Source organism: Xiphophorus hellerii, chromosome 17, assembly GCF_003331165.1.
Source record: "Xiphophorus hellerii strain 12219 chromosome 17, Xiphophorus_hellerii-4.1, whole genome shotgun sequence".
NCBI classification, from domain to species: domain Eukaryota; kingdom Metazoa; phylum Chordata; class Actinopteri; order Cyprinodontiformes; family Poeciliidae; genus Xiphophorus; species Xiphophorus hellerii.
This window is the reverse complement of record NC_045688.1, coordinates 12765717-12777889: the sequence shown is the minus strand read 5'-3', so window position 1 is coordinate 12777889 and position 12173 is coordinate 12765717.

The window sequence follows — 12173 nt, the reverse complement described above, 5'->3', positions numbered from 1 at the left end:
ATCCTGAGTTCCTTCTTCAAGAAATGTAAGCAAAAATGGACTGGCTTTGGATCTTAACGTTTGTAGGACCTCTTGTTTATAGCAAAACACCACAAGTCATTTCTCAGTCATTTCAGAGGTTGTATTTACCCAGAATATCCTGTACTACAGTCCACTTCCTGTTTTTGGAGTGGTCTCTGGTCCGCTTGGAGTTCACATACGCATTCAGAGCAGTTACGAATGTATGTTTTGACCTTTTCAATGCTATTTGTAAGTTTTCATCATTTGGTTGGTTGTAAAGCGAACATTCCTCGAGTTACGTCTAGATTCTGTTTTATCTCCTTATACTTTATGTCAGGTCACATCCTATTTAATCCCTTCTTGATCTCGAGCTATATAGGTGGATCAAAAAAAAAGAGAGACATTTTTAGGTCAGAAGCAGGGCCCTCAGAACAGCTGGGGGCAATTATGCAAGAAAAAGCAAACAAAAGTCTGAAGGAATTTCCTCGTATTGAAGTCAAAGACGAGATGTCTTAAGAAATATTTGAAAAATGTTCCAAACAGTGTCTGAATACCAATAGACGGGACATGCCAGTCTTTCTCCTCAAGTTTTTTGATTATGAATTCACCCCTGAGGTGACGACTGAGCAATCTGTCAGCCTGTTTCAGAAGATGGACGTTTGTGCTGGTGACGTTCATTTTGTTGTAATAAGTTGACCCTTCTCTTTTCATTTGAATACTACATGATGGGTGTCTCTTCAGGGTTTGAGAGAGAGAGATATTTTTTAAACTTGTTTGACATTAATTTGAATGATTATTCATCTCCTTTCTTACTGTCAGAAAGGGGAAGACAGGGTATGTGATTACATCAAAAGTAAAGCGTGATTGTGAAATGTAAGGGAAACATGGGTTATCAAGTTGTTCATCAACATTTGAGTGTAGGGTTCATTTGATTCCACGTAAGTTGAATCCAGGGCAGCTAATTAGATTCTGAAGTCAAGCAATTATTAAAAAAAAATATCCACCTTTGTGTAATTTAATCTCATATATCCAGCTATTCTGGGAAGGCAGCAGAGTTTTCGTCTTTTCTAATGTTCTAATGTCTAATGTTCTAAAGAACACATCAGATGGGGCGGGGCAGTTGTGAAGAAGTTTAAAGCAGATTTGGGTTTTAAAAAAATATACCCCAAGCATTAACTAGAGAAGCAGCCAAGAAGCCAAGGGAAACTCTGGAGGAGGTGCAGAAATCCACCGCTCATGAGGGAGAGCTTTTCCAAAGGAATACGTTTGACCATCCAGTCCACAAATCTGACATTTCTGGATGATTGGTTAAGAACATAGGAATTTTTGAAAGAATCCAAGAATGCAGGAGATGTGTCAAATAAGTAGAACAAAGTCGTCTGGAGACCAAAACAGAACTTTGGTCTAAATTACTTAATCGCCTCACAGCAACATCTGGAGGTGGAGGCGTCCACTGCAGCACACCCACTTCTTTTTCCTGATGCAATAAGTTCCAAACCAGAACTGAATGTCATCATTTTGTTCTAGCAGAGTATGCACTGGCCTTAAATTATAGTCATGAATCCTCTCACTAGACACTGTATGGGGAACAAGTACTTTACAGTGTGGCTGTTTTGGCTGCAGTGGTCTGGAATAAAGCCATAGATTTGCAACATCTGAATAAAAATCAATTAATGCATTTTTTTCCAACAAATAACTCATAGAATTACTTTTGCCAAAGCCCCACCTGACTTGTCAAACATAAACCCGTCAACCCTTGAAGCAACTCGTTTATCTTTACTGGTCAATAGTAGTTATTAGGGTAATTGGTGTCATCACAGTGCAGATGTAACAGCTTGTCCCTGCTGTTCTCCTGAGACTTTCAGAAGGACATCAGTTAATGCACATTTAATTCTCCTTTTAAGCTATCCTCTAATAGGAATATTATTTTTCTTTAAATGAAGAGTACCTGGCAGGGGAAGCTGCTCTGGGGCACTTTGTGTATGCCATAGAGACTGCTGATTGTTGATGTTCTGTCCTGGCCAGGAGCACTTAGCTAAGGTTGCTCATTATTTGTCGTGACATCTGACGCCTTTGTTCATCTCTGTCGGGCTAAGATGCAAAGTCATCGCAAGCTAATGGTGCACATGCTGCAATAGTAAGAAAGCTTATTACGGTGAAAAATGTGGGTAGGAAATCTGTCCAGTTAGCTAAGCTGCATTTAAGCTCCTTACATAAACCAGAACCTGGCACAAATGTGGCTGCTGTGTTGCTGTCACAACACAATGGGCTTTTGCACAGTAATACTTAACCTGTGTAAGGAGAAGTTGAGGTGGAAACTGAAGTAGTAACCCCAAAGTGGATAATTCTCCTTAACAGCCTCAAGAGCGCCATGTTTTTCCATCAATGATGCATACTAAAAAAGTGTCTCAAGTGTTAAGTGTAATCTTAATGAAAACTTGAAAGAGTTCGCTTTGCTACTACCTAGCTGTGTCATGCAAGTTACGTTTTAACATAAATTCTTTCCAAAACTGAATTATATAATAATATACATATGTACCATTCAAGGGAGCGTAAGATGCTTTACAGAGAAAACTAGATTGAAAACAAACACAGACAACATAGAGGTCAGAGAGTGGTGAGGAGGAAAATCTTGTTACGCTGCATGCTTTGGTGAATAAACAATGTTTTTGGTGTTGCAGCTGTTTGCCTCACTTTAGTTGGATATGCTGACATATGTTACAGTGCTTTTGCAGATGTATACTCTTTGAACTTTCATGTTTTCTTGCATGCTTCAACTCAAAATTCAATCATTTATCAAGATTTTACGGGAGATGAACAGAAGGTGGGGCACAATTGTGAAGTGGAAGCGATAGAAAGCATGTTTTTCAATTTCAATTTGTACAACCTAAAATTGGAAAGTTACACCATGCATTTATATGTGGTTCTAAATCAATAATTAGTAGGGACCAAATTTGCTGAAGTTACAGCGGTGTGTCTTTTGGGAGTACGCCTGCACCAGCTTTTTATAGCTGTAGAATTGGAAGTTTTTTCCAATTCTACTGTACAAAAATATCTTAAACTCAAGTAGATCCGATAAAAAGCCATCTTTTCCAATCTTACTATGGATTCTGTGTTTGATTTAGATGCGGGCCTTCACTGGGCTCTACTAAGTCATTCTCTGGCAGTACATTAAGGGTCAATATTTTACAGGAAAATAATACAGGTTAGTTTGGATGCAGCAAGAAGCTTAACATCCAGTTGCACTGAAACGAAAGAATGTTGCAGCTGTGGTATTAAGGAAAAAGCAAAGAGCATCAAATCTCAGGCACTTTTCAGGACAAAAATCTATCCTCTGACATGGTTGTGTTTTTCACAACACAATCAGCAGATCCACATCAACAGAGTTGGTTAAAAGAGCTGGGATGGGATGGTTATGGAACACTCCGATAATGTGCTTTTAATTCTTAATGCACATGCGGTTATTGGTTTAAGTGAGTTTCATGCACATTATGAGTCAATATCACTAGCATATATAAGTATTAGTACCTCACCATTTTTAGAGGGAGTAGCATCACAGCAGTAATACGCCATTGGTTCCCATGAGGTGAGGAAAAGGCTGTTTGTGCCCATTATAAAAAGTTCAGGCCCTCACTATAGGAGTCAGGAAAACATGGCTCCTCCAGCTTGACAGCAAATCTTTACTAAAAGCATGTGGCAGGAATCCTTTTGTCCCTGCACAAACGCCAGCAATATGCCGCGTACATGAGTAATGGATGCAGGGATGTGGGGCTCATGCCACTCTGTGCCTCGGCAGGCATTTTTAATATTTATTTCATCAAAGCAACAGAACACTTAATTGCGGCATACTGAATGTTAAATAGGGCAGTGTACTCTCTAAGAAGCGCAGGTTAATTGGGCTGCTAGGCTCCAGCGTTGACTTTGATCCAACAGGAAAAGTTCTGCTGACTAATGCCAACATAAATACTTCAGGAAACATTTCATTTACTTCCAATTACCGAAATAATTTATAAACTGAGCTTGCATCACGTAATGAGTCCTCTTTCATGAAAAGTTAAACAAAAAACACTAGCAGTCAGAGGCCTCTGACTAAGTAAGATGCTTCACCCTACTCATCTCTCTCCATCTATTCACCAATAGAGGAGGGGGTACGACAATAAATCAAATTCTTCTTCCCTGCTGTAGTGCTGCCCAGGTCCAGGAGGACAGTGTCCACTTCCTTATACATTAATCTTTTAATGGACTCTCTTCGCCTCTCTTTGGCAGCGCCACTTTCCTCGACAGGTCAGCAACGATTGCTAAGGTCGTTAGTCCTCCGATAGGCTGAAAGATACGATCAGCAACAATGGGAACAAGGTGTGGGAGCAGCAGAGCTGAGCAAGCTTTAGCACTCCAGGTTAAAGAGGGGAGTCAACTTTGAAAGTTTTTTGTTTTTTTTTTCCAGGAGAGAGGGAGGGAAACTGGAGTCAATAAGGCATCCGGGAGCAGTTCCTGTATATCATTTTTCAAATGTGTCGATCCTTCCAATTTAATTTTTCTGGTATACACAAACTTCAGTGTTATTTTAGACTATAAATTTCATAAAAAGTGTGGAGTACGTTTGCATTTCACTTGCCATTTTGACCAACCAATCGTATTTTGATTTGCCCTTTTTGAGTAAGCAGCTGGAGAGAATGAACTTAGCTCACATGCTTAAGTACAGTTTGGATCAGAAGGTTCTGGCGTTGGGGAAAACGTGTGAAATTAAGGATCCCTGAGCTACAACAGAAGTACCAAACACTAAAACATGAGTTTTACAAAAGCTAATTATTACAATGACCTTATGGATAGATTAACAGATTTGTCCAAAAGTACAACAGTTTCAGGACACCAGTTTTGATGGGTAAAAAGTATTATTTTGGGTGTTTTTACTTGTTTCAAATGGTTTTTGACAACTTGCTCTACAGTGTTAACTTGTAATGTGCTTGTGTAACATTTGTTCAAAATTAAAAAAGTTTAGGTAGTCTTCCTGGCATAACTATATAGTGAGGTATAGAAACTTCAGACTTGCTATAAGGTTCTATTGTCAGCTTACTGCAGATCTGCTACAAACAACATGGTTAACAAAACAATGTGAATGTTGTTTCAGTTGGAACGACAAAAAGAATGACATCCCATGGTATACCACTACATAAAATTGTCAAGATGGCGTTACTTGGAAACTTTGTATTTTTGAGAGGTGGTAGTTAAGAACCTGATCTAACATCTAAGGTATGCATGATAGTGGGCCTTTCGAAGGTTGGTGCTCGACATGACTACTGCTGTTTTATTGCTTTTATTCAACAATGGTTTTCTTCCTGCCACTCTTCCTCTATAGCAGTACTGCATCATCTATGAGTACTCTTAAATGTTTAATCCTCTTAGTGATGACATTGCTGTTGGAAAACAATTTTTTACGTTTAAAGTGATGGCCTGTACTTGGCGTTGGCAGACTACTTGAGATTTGGAGAAACTGCTTTGGTCTTATGTCAGTGCTGGAATGCAGATCATGGCTGACTTTGAATACTCTGACAGAGATCTCTAGTTTAGAGAGCTGAAGGCTGTAGAGAACTGGATTTTGCTTGTTTGTAATGAGCTCCGAGGAGGGCATTTCATAACACACACACTCACATGCACGCACACACACAAAAAGACTAGAGCATCTCATCTCTAATAGATCTCAGTCCAACTTGTGATGCCATTTCCACAGTCTGCTCATGCAAGTTACAACTGCCTCCAGATGAAATGATACAATGCTCATTGTCAAAAAGGACCAGATGGGCTGATGGGGTGAGACTGGGTAAATGTATTTCTTGGTCTACCCTTGGGTCTAAGGGTAACTGGGTAAACGTGGCGCACCACTTACACCACGTCCTGCGAGAGATTATCCCAATTGCCATTTTCGGAAATTAATTCAGTGACCCAGAGTAATGTGAAATTCATTTGCACACCACTGACTGCCGGGTAGTTGTGTGCAAGTGGGCACGTGTCCTCCCCACAAAAGCAGACTAACTGAATGGATAAAAAGGCGTGACAAAGGAACGCATGACAGCCAAAGAGAATGTCAGCCCGATATTTGGCTTTGCAGTTATGCAGTGGCTCCAAACTGCATGCCAAATGGCCAAGAAATCAACTGTGGTCTTTTATTTCCCCCTGTAACTCATCAGCTCTACTTTAAGTTAATCAGCAAGTTGGTCCTTATTTTTGGAGCACAGAAATAATGTCACTTTAAAGTAAAGGTCAAAATGATATTTGGCTCTCAAGTCATGGACTGAAAATCTGCATATCAAACGGAAAAGAAACCATCAGTGTTTCTGTTTTCACCAACCTATTATTTTTCAAGAGCTGGTTCTCTTTAACATCCTTGAATCACATATTAGCATAAAACATTAGGATTAGGTTTACTCTAAGCTTATGCTCATTAACTAGAGTAACTTTGAATAACTTCGACTCTGTGGTGGCGTTATCCATCTTCTATGCTATTCTATCTCATTTTAGACTAAATACAGGAAGAAAAAGTGACTTATTCTGTCCATGTTGCTTGGAAAAATAAAAAAAGCTTAAAAACCCCCCGTAAATTTTGGAAATATTGTGGTTCCTATTCCCTTCCAAGCCACTAATACCCAAAATGAGCAGGCAATGTTGTTGGGAAAAGGGATGTCTGGGTGCTTATTATGGAGCTGCTAGCTTAGTGACCTAATTTCAGACAAAACAATTGATGGAGAACTTGGGTTACCTTGCGCTGCCCTCTATATTCAATATCAACTTATTGCTAAACTTAACCACGTTTTTATAAAAAATAATACACTGAGTTCAAATTATATGAAGCAATCATTAAGTCAATGTAGGCATATTTGTCCCTAGACACATCTTTCTATAAAGAACAAGCATTAGTGTTATTGTTCAGGTTATCTTAACCTCCATGTTCCAAATGTTATTTTTCAGCTTATCTTTTTTTGAAAGAAATAATTGCCTCGACCTTCGGTTGCATAAAGTTATTATAGAAATCAAACATTCACATCAACTGTAATTCGTATTCAGGATTATAAATTGCTAACCGATTTTCTATGGGCTAATGCAGCTCTGATTAAAAACACCTTTAAATCCATCTTCCGGTTTTTAAATGTTCCCAGCACCTAATCAGGACTGGGGAACTTAAAGTCAGTTCTTGCTTTCAAATCAGGAGCAAGGCAATTTTTACTCTAAACAAGTAACATCTTTTTCGACAAGATAACATTTATGAAGATAGATCAGAGAAAGGAAAAGATGTGCCCTCTTTTGCTGAGTAATTATATTCAAGTCACTAATCAAATTAGGCTGCAGATTGCATAGCAGCCATCCAACAAAGACGTGCGTGCATACACAAAATAAAACACGGAAGTCAAATTAAGTAAGCAGCGTGGGCTGTTGAACCCTCACTTAGCGCAACAGCATTTCCTCTTGTTATATTTTAGAGACAAAAACACTTGGACTGATTGGTTCAGGAATAAATGATCTCTAATTAGTCTAAGTGCTTTAGAGGGAATATTTTAAGAAAGAGAAGGCCTGAATAGCTAGGTTTCATGTTAACATAAAAAGAGTAAAGAAATAGAAGTATTTTCTGTTTCCCCCCCTCTCAAATAGTAAGCTGCGGAGACGTTCAGACAAAGATGGAAGGTGGGTTAGTGGTGTCGTTTGTGTGAGATCCATGACCGACTCCTCTTGTAGTTAAATCAATAAACCATGAAGCATGAACACTTAAAAAGGAAAAGTCTGGGATCAGACAGTTTGAAAATGTGAAGATCAGATATTGTATAATTCTGTATTTGTTATTCAAGTCACACGCACCAGGAATCAGAGCGATAAAAAGGGAACGGTATCACGGTAGCCAGCCCAGCTCTCTTTCTTTCTCTCTCTCTCTCCCTCTCTCTCTCTCAACAGAACAATTACTTTCTGGAACAATTACATCCGATACGAGCATAGAAATCAGTCAGGTGAATAATATAGCACAAGACAGATTTAACACGTACAATCCTTTACAAGTTCAACTGAATAGATGAGATGAGAAACCCTACAGAAATATCTTCACTTCTCTTTGCTTGTTGATTGTCGTGTTATTAAACACACAATCTGATCAGTTTGGTCCATTTCACACCGTTGTATTCTTTATGATGTAAAACTTATCCATGACAATTTTACATGTGTTCTATGTGACATTTAAATTTCTCTCAAAAGAAATATACATTTCTACCATCATCCATCTGCCCAGAGAGCAGACCCAGAGAGTAAACAAACTTGGAAGTCCTGTGTGCTGCATTTTTGTTGTGCACATTTGTCTCGACCAGAGTTATGGACCTCTCTCCTACTCTCTTGAGATCCTTAAAGGTTGAGATAATTTGTATAACCTTCTCTTTAATGCTGTTTTATTTACAGCTACTTAAGGGCCCGAATGCAGATGGTTGCCATGGATTTTTGTTTGGAAAAATGGTGAAAACAATACACCATTTTTATTTTACAATTATTTCACAAGTGCTTTGTGCTATCCTGCAGCGTAACATCACAGTAAACTAGAAAATGTCTGAAGTACGAAGACTAGGTTCCTAGTAGTCGGTTGGAACCCAGCTTTCTGATGCTAAAAAGTAGCAACAATGCTACAGCAAACATTTTACTTTAAACAATGTACTCAATAGCATTTAGAGAGTCACAACCACGTTGAGTAATATGGACTTACTCCATTGATTATGTCAACATTAGTGCATGAGTCAAAATGCTAATGTTAGCCTAAATGCTGCCAGTGGCATGTGGGGTATCACTAGCACGTTGTCTTGCATTGACTTCCTCCATTCGATGTGCTAAACATGGCTAAAAAACACAAAAAAAATAGGCAAAAATCTTATTTTAGGGAAAGGGCTACAGCTACTGGGGGGCAGTGCACTGCTAATGTTTGTGTTAATGTTAATGCACTGCCTCAGTAAAAATCAGATGTTTACTTCGTGGCACTTTGTTACCAGAAAACAAGCTCATTTCTTAGCAACAGATTAACAACAAATATTATTATTCAAAAAACATAAGATTTTTTCTGCTCTTTTGAAATAATGCTCATCTTACACTACATACCACTTAAGAATTGTGCAGTTGGTGAATTTTGCAGAAAAGTTACTTTTTTTTTTTAGCCAATGGTGGTAAACATTATAAAAAGAGACATTCAACACAAAAGTAAAAATCTGATTTATACTTTGTGACAGTTCGTTACCAGAAAAAAACACTCATGTCTCAACACCAAATTAGTCAGTACTATTGCTTTTAATAAAACATAAGCTCTTTTGAAATACTGCTTGTCTGCTTACACACAAGAAATTTACAGTTTGTAAATTTTACAAAAGTAAAAATCATATGTTTACTTCGTGGCACCTGGTTACCAGAAAACAAGCTCATCTCTTAGCAACAGATTAACAACAAATATTATTGTTCAAAAAACATAAGATTTCTTCTGCTCTTATGAAATAATGCTCATCTTACACTACATACCACTTAACAAGAATTGTGCAGTTGGTGAATTTTGCAGAAAAGTGAATTTTTTTGTGTGTGCGTGTCATTGGTGATATTCAACACAAAAGTAAAAATCCGATTTATACTTCATGGCAGTTCGTTACCAGAAACGCTCATACTTTAACACCAAATTAATAACAATACTGGAAAATTTCTGAAGATATTTAAACGGGGCCTGCCAAAGCGCTCGTCGGTTGGCCCCAAGTCAACGGTTCTGATGCTAAATATTAGCAACAATGCTAAGCTTAGCTAACGTGTACTCAATACTATGTAGAGAATTACAACCATGTTGACTAACATGGACTTATCCCATTCAGTATGCTGAAATTAGTGTATAAGCTAAAATTTGCCAAAATGCTGTCAGTGGCATGTGGGGTATCACTAGCATATTTTCTTACTTTGACTTGCTCCATTCAGTATACTAAAGGTAGATGATCAATAAAAAACAGCTAAAATTTTTAGGCAAAAGGCTAATGCTAATGAGGGGGGCAGTGAAATGCTAATTTTTTTGGTAATGTTAATGCACCGCCTTGCTGTCCTATGCATTGCTATTCTGAATTCAAAGTTTGTAGTCAAAAGCATCCCAGGTTCTCCACCTTACTACACAAAGTGCTTTACTCAATATTTTTGCTTTGTTTTAAGCCTTCTGAGTTTTATTTTCTTCTACTGGATCCAAGTATACATTTAAGCTAGAAGAACTTTGACTGCAACATTATTGCAATGATAATCACTATCTAATCAATTAATGTTCATTTTATGGGAAATTCTCAGTTTTAAGACAACTGCCTTCTCTGAAGGAAAAAAAACCTGTACAACACCTTTAAGACTGCTTCTTGTGTAAACCTTTCTTCCCCAGATCAGAATCTGAAAATAACTTTACATCCTGTTTCCACTGTGTGCATGTCGTATTCAATCAACTACTTAATTTTTTTCTGAACGTTGCAGCAAGAAAAAGAAAAATAAGTCTTTTAAGGCAGCTTTTATTTTGTATTTAATGACTTTTCTGAGTCAAAGCTAATAGAAAAGAGTACACTGAAGTACAAGTGAGTTAAAGTAAATCATTTGGGCATATACAATAGTTAATTAACTAAATGAGGCCCTGATGAATAGGACATAATGATTTTATTCAATACTGACCGTGATATGAAGTGTCATGCTTGGCTATAGAACAAAGACTTGTACGTTTAAGGAATGTAGTTTCTAGTTCAGTGATGAAGAAACGTGCTTGCCTTGCTTTCCTGTCACAATCTTTACACACAGCTCCATGTAAGAAAGAAAATGGTTCCCCTAGTTACAGCCACAGCACACTTTATTAAAGTGTCATACTTCAAGAAACTTGGCTCTAACGGTTCAAGAGACATTAAATGGTCTCCAGTGTTTCTGTTCTTATGAAAGACCTGCAATTTTGAGTTCTGTTGAACTACACGATGGATCACAAGGCTACTTGTGATCACAGCTTGTGTACAGAGAAATACAACGCCATACAGAACTGTTTGAAAAGTATTTGCAAAACTATTTGCTACCTTAAAAATAGCTTTTTGAAACTATGATTTCATTTATGAAAGGAAAGGCCAACTGGATCCTACAAAGAAATGTGATTGCCTGATTTGTTAAATCATAAAATGATTACATTTCAGGGTCAGTTTTATTAATCACAGGCCTAATAAAAGTTAAATGTAACTTGTTGACAACATGAAGTAGGCTGGTAAAAAGGAAAACAAAGTGGCTCCTTTGGAAATAAGAGTGGGACAAAATTCATCTAAAGCGATGTGAATGGCACATTGGCAGTTCTTGCAAATGCATACTTTTTCCACATGGGTCCCAGTTGATTTGGGTAACAGACTTCCCCTAATAAATGCAACAATTTATATGCTGCATTTTGTATTTACTGTAGTTATTTTTGTCAATAAAATGTACTGATAAAATACAAAAAGAAACCTGCAAGGGGGAGCAAATACGTTTCCACATCACCCCAGGCGTATCTGACATCGGAGAGTTCTACACAGGAAGCTGTTCCTGTCCTCAAGGACAAGGTAGAAATAGTCATCTCAGCAAGCCCTCTCTTTCCCTGTCTGAAATTTAGAGGATGGTTCCATTACACATCAAAGCAAGAGCGTTTTTTTAATCTTGTAAACACATGCATATTGCTAATTACACAGCATATCACCTTAAAAGAATTCCACCTCCATCAAAGTCACGACTGTTGATAGACACCCATTTTTGCTCTCCTTTTCTTCACTTCTCTCGCCAAGACGGGATTAAAAGCTGGTTATCGTTCAATTCCCTTAATGTCGCCTCTCTGCCGCCTGTCATTTTGTGCTAATTAAATTTCTTCCAGGGCATTGCTGTATTGGCTGTCTGACAGGTAACATTATAAAGCGTGACCTCCATTGCATTATTATCCTTCCGACAGCTCAGAAATTTCTGAGGGGGAAGTGTGGGACGAAGGCAAGACAGTTCCCCAACTTGCGTCAAGTGGATGCACTTGTCAGGTTGTGTCAAGTCAAATGTTATCAAGCAAATCCACATCTACTCATTGTGCTAGCAAGAAAGCTGAGGAGAAAAAAAAGCCAGTGTACTACTATTTATATGCATTCTTCTTGGGTAGATTTGAAAAATTTGAAGAT